We start from the raw sequence: 16,948 nt of genomic DNA, 5'->3' as shown, positions 1-16,948 counted from the left end.
ATCATGAGTCACAAGCAATACAAATGTTTGTATTGCTAAATGCTAACATGGTTATTTACAACCCTGCTATATATTACAATCTCTGAACTTTACTGTATGGCCACAACATTCTTGTAGCAGCTGAATTGGTTCTCTGGGGCCAGGACTCTGGACTCTACATTTTAAAAGCTTTGAAAATGATCCAAATGGTTAGTTAAGGTGATGACTAAGCTTGATTTGCGAACTCTAGGAAACATGATTCAGGAATTCTAGACTAGCCAATCTCTGAATTTTCTCTTTTCCCAGCTCTTGGATTCTTTGTGAAAGAATTTTGATTTCATAAGTAAAAAGGAATGGCCCCTTTACTGAATTCCATTTTTAAGTGGCAGCCCAAAGTTTCACACTCTCCTGTGGTGTTTCTAGCTTTTATTATTGCCTAGTTTTCAAGGGGGTCCATTCACCTCAATGCCCATTCATCAGACCTCCTTTGTGTGAAAAGTATGTGAACTATGCATATCAAATCATGTTATGATATGTGTATGAGCAAGGCACAGGTGATGAAACCCTTTTATCCAAATATAATACAAACACTCTTTAATAACTTATTCTCTGCAGTTTCATTAAAAGAGGACAGTTTGTCTCCACAGCAGCCCAAATTCCATCCCACCCAAACAAGTTCTTATTAAATAAGAAAGGGGAGGACTGGGGGCTGTGGGTGAAGATCAGGAGGAACTGAACAGTCTTGCTCAGAAGCATATTGGAACTACCCCAGCTACCTGCATATTATTTTCAGAGTTAAATTAGGAACAAAAATAACTACTACTTCTGAGAAAGAAAGTAGTTGCTCCCATTTTTTTTTTTTGCCGCAAGGAATTCATTTTTTTTTTTTTTTTGAGAAAGAAATATTCTTGGTAAACTCTAATAATAGAATCTATCAATACATATTGAACAGACATCTCCCTCCAGGAGTTCCTAGCAGATATGTGGATAGGGCTACTCTTTATTGGCCCAGAATGAACATACCTGTGACATTTTCTAGTTCATAAGGAAAGTTGAGAGACCAATCTTTTTTTTAATGTTTCTTATAATTTTCTAACATACACATTCTACAGGCAACCCAGGCTATGAGTTGCTCCAGAGTCCAAAATGTAGCCTTAGTTGCTGGGAGTCAATACTTTGGGCAAGCTTTTCAGGCAATTCTGAAAACTACCATGATAGCACAATTCAGATTCTTTGATTTGTTTAATTGTTCCTAGGATGATATTCCAGTACAACAGAACAGAATCTGACACTCCCTATAAAGCTACCTGCCTTTTACCTATCTCCTTTCACCACTGCCTCCGCCCCCTGCTCCATCCCACCTCTGCTTTCTTCTACCATTTAAAGTGGTAGAAGGGAACAGGTCACAGGTCTTACCTCAGTCTTCATAAGCTTTTGAGTTCTGCCTTGCTTGGCTGGCCTATTATAACAGCCTCTACTCTGATAGAAATGCCCAGTTCCTAGCACATTTGTGGGGACTTGGATCCTACCCACTTCCCTCCTGGCTATAACTAACGTCCTAACAGCCTGCAGAGACCTCAGGGTCCTTCAGCCGGCAGCTGTAATTACATGAAATTTACTGGACATCGAAGTACAAAGCCAGCAACCTGCCAGGATATTTCCGTTCTAGCTGCTTCACTAGGGGAGAATCGGCCATGAACTCTGTGGTGCCATTTGCCTTTTCCCAACAGTTAAAAACAAAAAGAAAAACAAAAACAGGGCGGGGGGTGAAGATAGGCTCATAGCTTGCCCAGCATAATATGTGCATTGGAAAACCAGTCTCATATATGACATGTAATTTTAAGTAAACCCTGCAAAAAGCCTTAGAATAAAACCACATTTTGTAAGGAAGGAGACAATGTTATTTCTGCCCTCTAATGACTCCTGCTCCCCACAGAGCCTGGAAGAAGAGAGGGTCTTGATTTTGTGTCTGGAATGAAATACAGTTGATCAGAATTGTAGCTGCAAGGGGTGAGTGGGGACCTCAGGACCTAAAAGAAAAGAAAATGTATATCAACTACCCACCCCTTCCTGATTCTCATACTTTCCAAATTCTTTTGGTTCACCACTCAGGCTTAGTAAGGTCTCAGTGGGGAGCAACTGCCCAGCTCTTCTGGGCACAGTTTCTGGGAATCTGTCTGTCACAGAAAGAGAGGTTGTGGAGCCTGGCATTCTTCCCTGTGGGCAACAGAGATAGTTATGCCACAGACGTGAATACACATTCTTGAAAGTGCAATACCCTGTGATTTGCCACTACTTGAAAGAAACACTAGGTGTGGAGGAAGGGGACTATTCCTGTCACCTGACATCAGTGACTACACTGACTGCCTCAGAATTTGACCTTCAGTCCTGATAGTGCCTGGCTGGAAAGGGTATTGGTATTGAGAAAATGACACAAGGCACTTTGCCATATCTTTAAACAGCCAAAGGGGTAAAAGGGCTTTATGCCTTTTTATTTCCTGCCTGCTAAGCAGATAAGCAGATAAGCTAGGTATTATGTCATCCTGTTTGAGACCACCAGGTACCCCACTTTTCCCTCTTGTTTGCCCTTTAAACTATCAAAGAAGCCCACACGTTGCTAGGTAGGTAATTAAAGTGTTGGCAATGCTCGTGTCACTGCTTTCAATTTTATTTGTACGCATGGTCCCATCACTCTTCTTAAAAGCCCCGGGCATATGTTCAAAATATACAACCCAAACAAATAAACTGGATAATCAAGCCAAAGCTGCCAGCCCTGGGTACGTCTTTACCATTGCAAAAGGCCCCCCAAAAGCACGCAGAAAAAGAACTTTCTCAGAGCTGAAAAATGCAAGTTTTTATGTTAACACAGTATCACCAAAGAAAGATGGGGCATAGAATCAGCAATTTAGCATTCAATGAGACAAATTTCACCTTGAATGAGTCCTTAGAATAGAGAATATTTAGGAAGGAGCAGATTTCCTATGGGGAATCTTAGGGTAGAGCATAAGTTTGGCAGAATTTATTACTTCCAAGTGCTGAGAAAGAGTTTATATTTAGAACCAAGTTCTTGATCTTATCCAGTGATTGACTTTCATGGCCTTTGGAAGTACCTTTGATAGCAGAGTTCCTGTCTGTCATTTACCCCTGATGCTGACACGGTCATAGCAGTGGGAGCTGCTATATAAAAATGTCATGGGAAGGGCGAAAAGTTTACCAAGGTAAAGAGCTCCAACATGTGGAGAAAAGGGAACTTGTGACAAATTACTTAGTATAGCAAAAAAGAAACAGGACAACTGAGTGTACACTGTGATGTGAGATTTCACCAATACGGAGCAGGAAGAACTACCTATACTCATTGTTCAGAACAGTTAAGAAATAAGACATTTGACCAGAGCTGGCCTACAATGCAAGCCAGCACCTTCATCTGGAGGCTCTGCTAAGGAGGAATGAACTATCTTCAGCAAGATGGCAGCATGTTCAAAACTTCAACAATGCAATCTATCACCAGCTATGGCCAAAAGCTGTTGCTTCTTCCACTTCTTGGATAAAAACTAACTGTTCAAACACTGCTACAAAGTCAGCTCATACCTATAACAAAAAGTACAAAGTTATAAACCAGAATGGTACCACCTGTAACATGTGTCCACCTCCTGTCAAGTCATTTTTTACTCTTGCATCATCTCATAAGAAGGAAAGAGGTAGAAATTGATCGGGAGGATACAAACAGGATAAAGGAGCCTGGAGATTGAGTAGAGAAAGCAATCTCTATGTCACCTGCTCAGAAATAACTGCGTGATAGGATCTGACCACGACAAAAGGGAAAACAAAGACTCCTCGCTTGGTGTTGTTCAGTCACATGACTGAGTTATCTTGCTAACAATGTGTTATTACAACATTTGTAAGGCTGGGGATACATGTTTGTATGAAAGTAAGATTGTTTATTTATATAAGCTTGGAGTTTTATCCATAATTCAGCCTCTCTCTGTGTTCTTGGTGAATAAGAAAATTCTGAGTCAGGTATCTGCACAAAACATCATAGAACTGGGATAAAATGGCATACTATCCAGGATGTGACCTACATTTATAAAAAGCCTGTGAATACGAAGTTCTCTTCTGTTGCCACTTTAAAAGTCTGTGTTTTTTAATCTTAAATTTTAATGAAACCCATCCAGGGACAGTACACATGATTCTGAAAGAACAAATTTTTCAGTACAGGAGACAGCATTTGCCAGTACAACAAGAAACCAGCCAAGTTGCTGTGGAAGACCTAAGCAAGTACATTTCAATAAGGGCTCAAACAATCCCTGGCAAACAATTAGAAAAACAAGTCATCATTGCATTAAGGAAGTTCTCAAATATGAATGATGTTGGTGGAAAGAAGAGTTACTCACCAGCTGTTTACATGAAATGAGAGTGATTTTATGGAAATTACTAAGAGTCTTGGCATACTTGCAATCTGCTCAGTTTGGTCAATGTATACACTATTACTATAGTACTATGTCCCCAAGACATGTCTGTCTGCTTAATAGAGCAAGTGGTGAGGTTCTCCCAGTGAGCTGTGGGCTCCTGAGGGCCAGGGACTCCATCTCATTCATTTTCTTTCCCATAAAATATCACCGTGATAAACACAGTCAAGAAATTCCAAAGGAAGGAATATGCATTGTGACACACCCTGCCCCTATGGCATAAAATATGTCATCAACACTGACCTATTGCCCTACCTAATTTTTCTACTGATTGATAATTGCCAGCGGTCATGTTCACATGAATCCCTTTTTAAAAAAGAACTATTAGCTTAATTTTCTTCTTCTTTATTAGAATCTACTCTTCCCAAGGTTATAGATTGAAAAGGTTTGATTTTCTTTAGAACACGAGTTCCTAGGATAATGCTTAACACTTTTTGTAGTTGTTGCTGCTAATGTTTTTTATTGGATATTCTCTTTATTTGCATTTCAGATGCTATCCTCTTTCCCCATTTCCTATTCCATAAACCCCACCCATCCCGCCTCCTCCTCCTTTTTGCTTTTATGCCGTTTTAATTACATGCAAGTATTAAGGTCCATTCAAGATTGAGGAGCTAGCAATACAATAGATGCAAGTAGAAAAGAACTCACAATCTTGCTTAGCACTTCTAAAGTCAATTACAAATATGTGCTGACCTTTGAATGAGGCAATGATTGATGAAGAAATGTCTCACCACGTCTCTTTATTTCATTGATTTCATCTTAGTGAATGAGACCTAAAAATTATACTCTGAACCTCAGTCAATTCTAACAAGATGAATGCTTCTTCGTAACTAGCGTAGGTGGTTGATATTAAAGAGTGGAAGAATTGGAATGCTAGACTTAAGGGCGTCAGATGCATGGGTCTACAGCCTAGCAGAGAAAGATGAGTGATAAAAAGAAAAGAAAAGGAGGCCATCAGGCAGGAACTTTCTAGGACTGGAATTGCCTGGGGCTGCCTGATGTGGACAGTGAGATACATGGTAAACCCCTATCTACATTCTGTACCATAAACTCCCTTTGGAAAGTTCATTTAAAAAAACAAAAGACAAGGATTCTTATCTACGGATGGGAGTCCACATGAACTTGCAGGCATTGAGAACACAACTATATCCCATTTAGATTTTGAGTATTCGTGTAACTTTAGGCTTAGTCAAATTTTAGTGAATAATTTTAATAATTGTTTTCTTCTAGTTTTCATCTTACCACTCTCATTTAAAGGACAGAGAAAACCAGTGACTGATGGTTCAATGACTATCTCATGACTTGCATGGCGACCCAACTAACAGAAAACTTTGATCTGAAGTTCTTTGTTCCTTGTCGATGTTTCTAAGGAATGGAAGCACTTGGACAGACTTGCTTTTGGATTTATCACCTTCAGTATCATCAAGCCAGGTGAGGTAAATTGGAAATTGGCCCACTTGCGTAGTCTGTCTGGAAAATAACTGGGAAATCTGTCTCTGGCCTTTCTACTCAGACCACTTCTCTTGACTTCCACCTGCCTGGAATCTTTGATATTCTCCATCTCAATCTTGCCTTTGTTATCTCTAAGCATAACACCACCTGGTTACTTTGTTTTCTTTTCTTTTCTTTTTTTTCCCCATGAGATGCCGGAGGAGACAAACGGACGCTGCGGAGAGATTTGAATGTGCGGGTAGTTCACTTTTGTGCCACTGCTGGTTTGCTACTTTGTATTCTTAATGACTCAAATCTCTCCGCCAATTCACAGTGGAAATTGCTTTTGGATTGAGAAAACACAATTCATGTTGAGCCTTGTATGTTATGGGGTGAACTGTTGAAACTTCCAGAGTCCTCATTTCTGTATCTAGAATCAGGTGGTTGTATTTATTTTGTTAGGTTACAGAGCAGGGCTCCTAGAATTATGTACTTGAAACTGACATGATGAATACAAAGGTAATAATATCAAGAATTTGGGTCTACAATAGTGATTCTAATGAAATTTTCAAAACATTAAAATGAAAGTGTTTTTCTACTGGATGAGAGGATTGTCTGAGATGGAGCAATAGTGACAGAGAGTGAACATGTGCTATTTAGGAGGGTGATGGATAGATATGCAGGCATCAACAGTGTTGGAGGGGATGAAGGGAAACTAAGACATCAACTTTTTTTTTTTTTTTTTTTTTTAGAATAGATGAAAACAATCCAGGACTTTAAGGCTTCGGTGAGGATTACAAAAAACAATAGATCAATCTCTTATATATTAAAGTTAGTTATGACGTTCTCATGGTTTTGCTTTTAAAAGGTTGTTGCAGGAAATAACATGATTCTTTGTCTTCCCCTCTTCGAGATGAAGGATCTCTGGGAAGTTCCAGATTAGTCAGAATTAGCACAACTTAAAATGAGTGGACTGACTACAGGAGAACTTTATTCAGTTCCTATTGTCTCTAAGAGTTCATATCCTATCATAAGCATCTCTTGTGTACTCTCGCATGCATGTAGATGAACAGGGAGCTGACAGCTGTAGAATACCAGACTTAGCTACAGGGGTGCTTCCATATGCTCTGCTTAGCCCACACATGACCTCATTTCCCTAGATAATGCTAAGCATCTACACTGCATTTCATCCCTTCAGAGGGATCTTCAGATAGAGTGGCTAGAAGCTTGGCTCTGGCACTTAGCTGAGCAATTTAAGCCATGATCCCTCAAACCCTCTGAGCTCCACTCTCTACGTAAAATAGCCAAAATATGCCCACTTCTTACAGTGGTTGTAGAAAGATGAAAAAGTATTGCTACTTCCCCAAGATTCTTTTATGATGTTCAGCCAAAAATGAACAAATACTATAATGCCTGGGTTTCTCATGAGGTGGTACGATTGCCAGCTTTTTTACCAGACACAGTGTAGAATCAACTGGAAATAGAGTCTTAGGAGTTGTCTATATTGGTTGGTTCATGTGCAGGCCTATGAGGATTGCCTTAAGTTAATTGATATGAAAAGACAAATCCTACTATGGGCAAAATCATCCCCTAGGCAAAGGATCCTGAGCTGTATAAGTAAAGAGCTTCAGGCGTCCCTTTTTCTCTGTCCTTGACTGTGGATGCAAAGTGATTAGCTGTCTCAAGTTCTTGCCTTTAATTCCCTGCAATAACAGACTGTAACCAGGAATTATGAGCTAAAATAAATCCCTTTACCCTTAAGTTGTTTGTTTGTTTATTTGTTTGTTTGTTTGCCAGGGTATTTTATCACAGCAACAGAAATAAAAATAGGACAGGATGTAAGGGCCCTCTTCTTCAACTAAAACATTTTGTTATGTCTTCTTCTGACTTGGATCGTATAAAGCCTAACTAGCAAATCACTTTATTCTGACATATCAGTGAGCAATCTTGTTTTTAAGTGAACCCTATCAAGAATTAACCTATTATATGTGTCTTCCACTGCTGTATGATAATGATGTATATGTGTGTGTGTATTAACAAGGTTTTAATGTATGTATGTTGCTTTAAAAATCTCCTAAGATATAACGAATTTTCATAAAACTGAAGGCAGTCATAATTATATATATACAGTTATATATATAAGTATGTATAATTTATATAATTATATATATTTATATATATATATATACTATATATACATATATATATATAATCAATATTCAAGAGGTTGATGCAATAGGATTAAGAGTTTGAGTACAGTCTGGGCTGTATTAGGAATTGGAGTCTAATGTAGGCTACTAATAAAATCAAAAGAGACAGAGCTGAGAAATTCAACTTGGAGTGGTTCTATTAACCCTAACCTTGAGTGTCACTGGAGAGCTACTGGAAACCTGCAAACTACGAACTCCTTTCACCTGGAAAATTAAGACAGACTCAGTTCTCATGGACAAAAAATGTTATGAGACCTCAGAAAAATGTTTGCACCTTTCAACCTTATACAGGACAATAGTACATGTTCCTCATTCTACAGCATCCTCAGAAGAATGTGGCATCCATCCTTTCCAGGGTGAATGGATTCTAGCAAAAGTCTCTTCACCAACAACTCATTTGTTTATAATCTGAGGGACTCTTCTGACCTTTAAAGTTTAGGGACTTTACATTCAACAGTAACTCGGCACATTTGATCATGGTCAAGACTGCATAAATCTTCACTCTCTGACCTTGTCCTCTTGGCAAACAAGAACTAAGTTTTACTGTTTTGAAGAAAAATACAAGCTTCTTTGCAAACATCTTCAAAAGTTACAAAGTTCAGGGTCATAGCTTGGCATGTAGACAAAGTACCTTTTCTTTTAAATGTTTCCTTATTTTCCAGTTTTGTTTTTGTAATGACTTTAGTGTCCCTACATAGCCTAGATTGACCTTGATCTTTTTAAACTCTTTTCTATCTTTCAGTGCTGGGATTATGCCTGTCCTGATGATGCCTTTCAAAAGTGTACCACTTGTCCCTTGCTATTACCATGTTGCTTCATGTTTACAATATTTGTATAAGCCAAATTAGAAAAAGAAATGTAAGCTGGGCCTTGTTCTATGAAGTCAAATGGGTTTTGCACAGAATAACCTTTACAACAAATTAATGATTCATTAAATACCACTGAATCTACCTGCACAGATGAACATCTTATTTTTTTAGCTGTTTGCAGCATTTTATGATACATTGACACTCAAGAGGCTTTTATAGTAGTAGTAGTTTATGTCGGCTACTGTAAAAGATTTCACAGCAAAAATAATTATTATAAAATAATGAGAATATTCCCTTTTGTTATTCTGGTCTTTTAATGTTTCTTTTCTTGAGACAAAGGTTAAATAATAAAAATTATTATTTTTCACATTTACAGATGAAATCTTTACAGGAAAAAATGCAAAAGAATGCTCAGATCTCCATTAAACCTGACCTATATTTTAATATTTCATTAAAAATAATAACTGTCATTGCCATTTTACTTAGACAGATGAGGCAGGCCAATAAACAAAGCCTCTGGGTTTCATTATTTCCTCTTTGTTTTCCCATGTTAACACTACAAACAAGTATCTCCAAGTCTTCCCAAATAAGTCAGTTCTCACTTTCTTCAACATGAAGCTATGAAGGATATTTGGCTGGAATAAATATGTATAGCAAAGGAGTTTATGAATGGAACTCTGTCTAGGAATAGTTTAGATCTACCTGAAATGGTAAGAAGGGTTCAGTTTCACCTCAGCTATTAATATTCTTAAGGTAAATTGTCACACTCAGAATCATATACACTGTACTGAAAATGAAATACTTTACAGCAAGTAGAGAAGCTACACATTCCACTGAAAGATTATAGTTGGCTTGCATTGCCAGATCTCATTTCTCTAGAACTTACAGGAGAAAGTCTAGGAAACATTGTACCTTAGTATTTCCAGTGGCTGGTTCACTTGTGAACACTGAAAAACAGTAGATGGAAACTGCATCATGTCCTCTGTGCAATTCTTTGTTTCTTAAACAGAAAATACTGGGAGGGACATAAGCTGATGGTTGTACCTCATATACCATCAGCTGCTTCTATAGCCATCCAAACAAGCCCAGAGACCTGGTGCAGGTGTGTAGGGTCAGGCTGAGGGATGAGAGACATCAATAATGGCAAAAGGAAAGTGAAGAAGAAATAGATATGTTTGCTTCAGAGGAAAAGAAAAGGACTCAGCGAATTCCATTCTCCACAGCTTAAAACCCACTTTAGTATTCACAGCAATGCTGGTGGCTCTAGTTGATTCTAGCCCTATGCTTCCGTGAGGTGACTTGTACTTTTGTCTTTGTTCACCAGGTTCTCAGGGTTGGTGATAGAGACCATTTGTTTTATCCTGGACATGGATGGAAAACAAGAGTCAGTTAGACTGATTCAAAGTTATCCCTTCATCGGCCCATTATGAGGTCAGGTAAATTGGATGTGTTCACCGTGAAATGAGTGTTGGCATTGTTGTGGAATCCCCTCTAAAGCTCTCCTAGATCTCCAGTTACTCTGGTGTCACTCTTAATTAGTGAACACAGTGATTGCACATCTAGCAGCTTTACTCAAAATGCATTCATTCACTTGTTTGCTCACCCCACCTTCACTTTTGCATTTTCTAATATGAATGTGTATGTGGAAGACTCTTCAGAGTGAGTGTTATGCAATACAAAGGAGAACACAACTGGGGTGTCGTCTGTCTCTTACAGCAGGGCTTATCTGCCAATAGCATGCAGCACGGGCTGCTGGTTTGCTTTCTTATGTTTCTCAATGATTAAGGTATAAATCACAGTTATAAATCATAGACTTATTAAAATAGCAGACCTGCTCAGCCGCAGAGTACTGTGGAATTCCAATGACTGGAAACAGAATTCTGAATTTTGGAATTCCTGATTTTAGTTTGTTGTGAAAAATTTCCAGTCTTTAAGCACATTAGACTTTGCTTCACATTTCCCCATAGAAACAGAGAGAAAATAGATCAAATCTTGAAGCCAAGTCTCCCATCATCTTCCTCGGGGACTACTCCAAATACTCCTAGAGTTTCAAGGCACAATAATGTCCAAAGGAGAGTAGGGTTACTCATTCAAATCACAAACACTGAGCCTTGATGCCACAAAGTCCGAATGTGGGGTTTGTTTGGATTTGCTTGTTTTGTTCTGTTTGATGATACTATGTAGCCATGGCCGGAATGGAACTCACTGTGTTGATCGACCAGGCTGGTCTCGATCTTGTGACTCAACTCTTGCCTAAGGAATGCTAGAATTGCTGATGTGCCACCACAGCACAGAGTTAAGTCAGAATATTCAGGGTAAACATTTGAACCTTTTCCTGTAACATTGCTTATTGGCTAGACACATTCTGCATTTCTCAGTCATATCTTTTAGGATGCTTACTATCAGCTCCACCACTAATGTATCTGGCGATGTTTGCTGTAAGCTAGGATAGTAACCATGTTCATACTCACTGGAAAAAAAAAAACATATTAATGTCAATGGCTGATCTCAGACAAGAATTTAGATACTTTCTCAAATTGCTTTTTTCTGAGTGAGGCTTCAATTATAGATTTTTTTTATATTCATTTGGTATCATTTATTAAAATTGTCAGCACCTGCTTTTGCCTTTTCTCTTCTGAGAAGCAGACAATCTAGTACAGTATGCCATCCACTACCTCTCACCAATTTTACTTAGCAAAATTGTTTCAGCTCAGAGCAGTTACTGTCTAATCTGAAGGCCAGGATTATAAGTAATATCATCACCTGTAGGGAAGTAAGTGAGCAAGTATCTCAGGTCCACTATATTTCTTCTCCTCTGACAACCAAGGCTGTAGTTCTCAGCCCAAATAACTAACAAGAAGTGATTATTCTATTGTGTAGCCACTCAATGACCCCAAACCAAAATAAGAGACTAAAAATATTTTGACGATTTTGTTTCATTAGCCTACTTAATGTCTTTTAACATCCTCTGAGATAAGTAGCAGGAACTGGTAACACATGGTTCTCTCTTATTTGAGTAATAGATACAATTCTTCATCTCTTCTTTACTCATTCACTCAATGTATTCATTAAGCATTGACTCTAGACCGTACACTAGGGAATACAGTGGAAAAGAAATAAAATATTGTCTTTGCTCTGAAGGATCTAAGATACTATGTAAAGATCATTCCTGATAGACTCTTATGTTAACCATATCTATGTAAATTTATATTAAAATGAAATAGAGTAGTTTTGTCTTAAAAGAATTTCTCTACTAATAATTATGTAAGGTAAAGATCTAACATACATGTTTATGAGCTGCATCAATTAAACTGATTGAAATACTTTTTTTCTTGAATAGTTATATTTTCCACAAGGTTTCTGAACATAAGTATGATACGAATCTACAGTTTTGCAGAAGTGAACAATAGGTGAGTGACTGCTACCTACCACTTCTGAGTACATGTCCTGATTATATTTGTAGAGGTGAAAAGGAAAACAAAACACAGGCAGATAGAGAATGAAATTTTGTTGTCTTTTTTTTTTTATTTTAGACTTGGTCTTACTATGTAGCCTAAATGAGAATTGAACTTGGAGCTCTCTTACCTCTAAATTCTGATTGTTGGATTATAAGCATTTGCCCCCTTCCCTGCATTGTATGTGATTTTCTAAAAATATGAGGGTAGGTCAACAGTAAAAATAAGAGGCAGCCAATGGGAACAATGTCTTTAAAAATGTTTTCAGGGCTGTGATCTTAAGGACAATTAGAATTGAAGAACTCTGGGAAGAGATAGCAGAAGAAAGGAAGAAAGAAAGAAGGAAAGAGAGAGGAAGGGAGGCAGGGAGGGAGGGAGGGAGGGAGGGAGGGAGGGAGAGAGAGAGAGAGAGAGAGAGAGAAAGAGAGAGAGAGAGAGAGAGAGAGAGAGAGAGAGAGAGAGAGAGAGATTTGTTTCTAGGAAGCTAAAGATTCATCTACATATAATTTTCCCAATGTTTTGTCTGTTTTCCCAATGTTTTGTCTGAAAATAAATCCTGGTATACCCTTCAAGACTTTGTTTTCAACCCTTAGTGAACTCCTGTTTGTCCTTATATACAGGAAGAAAGAATGAAGGCACTATTTGATTTCAGGACAGTAAAGAAGCTTTATTCTATTTGGTGAAATTGAAAAATATATAAGATGGCAGAAACATAGGAGGGAGGGGTGAGTATTGGCCTCCTGAGGATCATGATTCCAAAGTCAACTCAAGAACAAATACTAGGGCTGATGCCTTGGATCATCAGTAAAGTTGCTCGCCAGCAACACTCAGAAGCCCAAGTGGTGGAAGGAAAAAGTCAAATCCTAAAAGTTGTCTCTGCCCTCTACATGCTCACTGTGCAATGTGCATAGGCACAAACTAAAGAGATTTAAAAATTTAGAACAACAAACATTAGAAAAGTACAGTGGGACAAGAATCTCTAATGTCTCTATTTTTTTCTCTTCATGGTTTCAAGATGAAAAGGCTTTGGCTTAGAAACTGAGAAGTGACTATTCCATTTGTTCTTGGTACCATTGACTTTTACTTATATTTTACTGTACCTGGTTTTAAACTTATTATTTTGAAAAGGCACTTAAAAAAAAAGTGGTCCACCCTGATCCTCTTGTTTTATAGCTTTGAGTATTACAGATCAGGGTTGTGAGGGAAGTTCTTCATGGTCATACATTTTAAGGAGAAAACAGAGACAAAAAGACAATCCTTTTAACTCCCCATGGAGGGAAGAAAGTGGAAATTGATTCAGAATTATTTAGAGCACATTTTATTTTGCTCTCTTAATTATATCTGAGTCTGTTTTCTTTATATAATGGAAATCATAAGACTTTACAGACACATTATGAAGAATACACAGAGGGGTTCTAGAATGTTCACAGAGACACAGATGTGCAGTGTCTTTCTCTCCCTTTACAAAAGACAACCCCATTCCAAGGAAGAGTGATAAAGATACTTTACAGATGACGTATGAATTCAATTCGAAATGGGAAGCACTATTGCTGGAAGATGCATGTGGGAGTGAGCTGAACTCACACAGAAATGTGAACACACAATGAAGACTAACATGATAGATTTTTAGTTTCTTGTAAATGCCTTAATGATAACAGGTAGATTAACAGTAGGCACCACTACTGGGCACTCACTATGGAGCAAGTGTTGTGTTAAATTAAGTAACTAATTCTCACCTCAAGCACTGCACAGATGTAAACATGGGACACAAAAGTTAGGTTAGGCATGGACCAGCTGCAAACTGCTAGACAATTTGCCAATGTAGATTACACACAGAGGTCCTTCCTTCCTTCCTTCCTTCCTTCCTTCCTTCCTTCCTTCCTTCCTTCCATCTTTCCTTCTTTTTGTCTTTCTTTCTTCCTTTCTTTTGGGTTTAATTTTATTGCTTTTATTTATATGTATGTCTCTGTGTCTATGTGAGTGAATACCATGTACTTTGGTGCTTACAGGTACCAGAAGAGAATGTCAGATGTTCTGGAACTGGAGTTAAGAAGGCATTTAAGAGACGAGAATTGAACTCAGGTCCTCTAGAAGAGAAGCAGGCACTTTCACTATTAAACTCTAACCCAGCATCTGATTTCTTCATAACATCCACTCTAACACAAATGCCTAGAGGCTAGCACCACAGTTGTTCTTAGGAATTGAATGGCAGTGTTACTAAATTTCATCAGTCAAGACCATAAACCTGAGTAGTTCAATAATTGAACAAAGAGCACACACATATGATTTCCTGCAAGCACACACCTGCTGAGAGTTGAGTCACTATTCCTAAGGTCAGGCTTAATTGCAGTTAGACCTACATGAACTCTGACATGTTTTTTAGTCATTGCTTGAACATGGGAAGTCAGTATGATGCATTTTCTTCTATGTCGTGAATGGTTCTAGAAAGTCCCTATTGAGGACTTTATGTAGATCTCCTGTATGTGGGTCCTGATTCATACCCCAGGTAAAATATTCTCACCAAGTATAGACCTGCATCTTCTGGAATAGTTCAGTAATGGAAGTGGAGAGCCTAACAAAGCCCAGAACAAAACAGTCAAGAATCCTCACAACTGTTCTCTTCCACAGAATTTGTGGAAAGAGTCGTAGGCCATTTTCAGAAATGATGGTAGTACCAAGCAAGATTAACAAGGTAGTGGATATTTAGATTTTATTTATTTTAGCTCTTTAATTCTCTCAGTGGTGAGAAAACAATTTGTGTAGGTGTTCTCTTTTCACCTGGTGTGACCAGGGCTTGAACTCAGGTTGTCAGATGTGACAGTAGGCGCCTGTTACCTGCTGATCCATTTTGCTGGCACCAACACAAATATAATTCTTAATAGCCATTTGTTAAAGAAATAATCAAGGCACAGACAAATGAAAACATTTCCTTAATTCCATGCTAGGACGTGTTATTTAAAACCTAGTTCTGCATGATACAGTCAGCATTCTGAAAGGATGGCTGTGCCAAGACTGTACTGATAGGTTACACATTAAGGGTATACACGAGGAAGATTTCTATGCACAAATTGGATCCCAGGTTGAGAAGTAGAAAAAAGAAAGAATGTAGTATACTCAAGATCTAAGAATGAGGGTTTTGGGAGGGCTATGATTTGGATGATGCAGAAGCCAGAGGAAATGAAGTAATTTTACGGATATAATAAGGTCAAAAGAGAAATCTGAGGTATTTGAAGATATGTTCTTTGAATTTGGAGCTGGACCAAGTAAAAAAGCCTATGGCTATGCTTATACAGCAGTAGAGAAACCAGAACCTGGAGAACTCAAAATCAAAATGGAGCCAGAGAAGTGAAGAGGGCATAGTACTCTTAGAATACTAGACTATACAAATATATTTTGTTCAAGAGGGAAATAGATCCAGCTGATCCCTAAAACACAGCAAGCCACAAGTCTTATGTACACAGTGAAGTTTATAATAGAATCATATAACTTGATTTCACTCCATTTTTTTTGTTAGAGCCTCTCTTACTTTTTAAGTTTCTATGTGAACCAAGATTTTGCTTCCTGGTGCTGCTGAGGGCCCACAGAGGGGGAGGCTTGCTAGGGGCTCTATGTTTTCACATTCTGAGTCTGAAGTGGTGCAGAATGGCAGGTCTGTTTGGCAGGAAATATAAAGTTAGCTGTGGGATTTCAGTGAGGATGATGTAAACTGCATGGGTACTGAGTCAGGGCTAGAAAATGTAGTGTAGAAACGTGTTTTCAGGATGTGATGGAATCAATTAGGGTGACTATCACGGTGTAAGCAAAGTGTTGATTGTACTGAATGAAATAGAAAATGACAAGCTTGAGCTCTGAGAGGAAGCAGAATGGGAAATGTGGATGAGATGCTCAAAGATGATAATAGTTCCCATTTGGCAACCTCCATCTTCTCATCTGCACTGGGAGTTTCACTTAGGTATCACTGTGTAGCATAGCCCTGTGAAGAAAAGAATACTACTCTAGATGAGGACCTGGGACATCAAATGTCTAGGACTGAAGGATTCCTGGGACTGGAGACTCTGTGTGCTAATAATGTAGGAGAGTCCCGGACAAAATAGAAGGGCTCAGTCTCAGAGTCTCTAAGGGTCATGCTATTTTAGGTAATAGAGAGAACCCCAAAGTTTGCTGATGTTTGTGTCTTCCCAGACACTGGCTCCCCATTTACAAATCCTAACCTTACCAATACCAATGCACTGCTTTTTATAAACCCAAACATGGAGATGATTCTATTTCTTGAACCAAATAACATTTCTGACTCGCTTGTTATCCCTACAACTAACACCCTTGTATTACCTAGCAAACTAACAACATCTTTCAACACAGGGAACATATTTTCAGGATATGGCTTTTTGTTTTTCACTATTTTGGTTGTATTTTCAGTGGTAAGTCGTAGGAAAGAACTTCTGTGCAGGTTGTATAGAGATTAGCGGATGGAGTAAAATGAAATGAAAAACTTAAGCCCAGGTGTTCTGTCCATAGGCCAAGTACAGTGATATTTTGGAACATCTGGAGAAGTTATTGAGCTTTCAGATATTTATGTATATGCCCAATGACATGTAATC

At 38.3% G+C, this 16,948-nt stretch overlaps 1 protein-coding gene and 1 long non-coding RNA gene across 3 annotated transcripts in view; one reads left to right on the top strand and one right to left on the bottom strand.

Moving 5' to 3' along the window:
• LOC117708884 (uncharacterized) overlaps positions 1 to 13,069 on the top strand; it is a 45,871-nt gene extending 32,802 nt beyond the window's left edge. For both annotated transcript variants that reach the window (XR_013110638.1, XR_004606857.2), the window contains exons 2-5: positions 5,676 to 5,876; positions 10,220 to 10,326; positions 12,236 to 12,305; positions 12,971 to 13,069. This is a non-coding gene — a long non-coding RNA (uncharacterized LOC117708884). The remainder of the gene's footprint in view (positions 1 to 5,675; positions 5,877 to 10,219; positions 10,327 to 12,235; positions 12,306 to 12,970) is intronic.
• Positions 1 to 16,948, bottom strand: part of Ptprd (protein tyrosine phosphatase receptor type D) — a 1,324,101-nt gene that overhangs the window by 502,689 nt on the left and 804,464 nt on the right. The window lies entirely within an intron of this gene.

Source organism: Arvicanthis niloticus, chromosome 5, assembly GCF_011762505.2.
Source record: "Arvicanthis niloticus isolate mArvNil1 chromosome 5, mArvNil1.pat.X, whole genome shotgun sequence".
Taxonomy (NCBI): domain Eukaryota; kingdom Metazoa; phylum Chordata; class Mammalia; order Rodentia; family Muridae; genus Arvicanthis; species Arvicanthis niloticus.
Note: the sequence above shows the minus strand (reverse complement) of the source record. Positions and strands in the feature narration are given on the sequence as shown.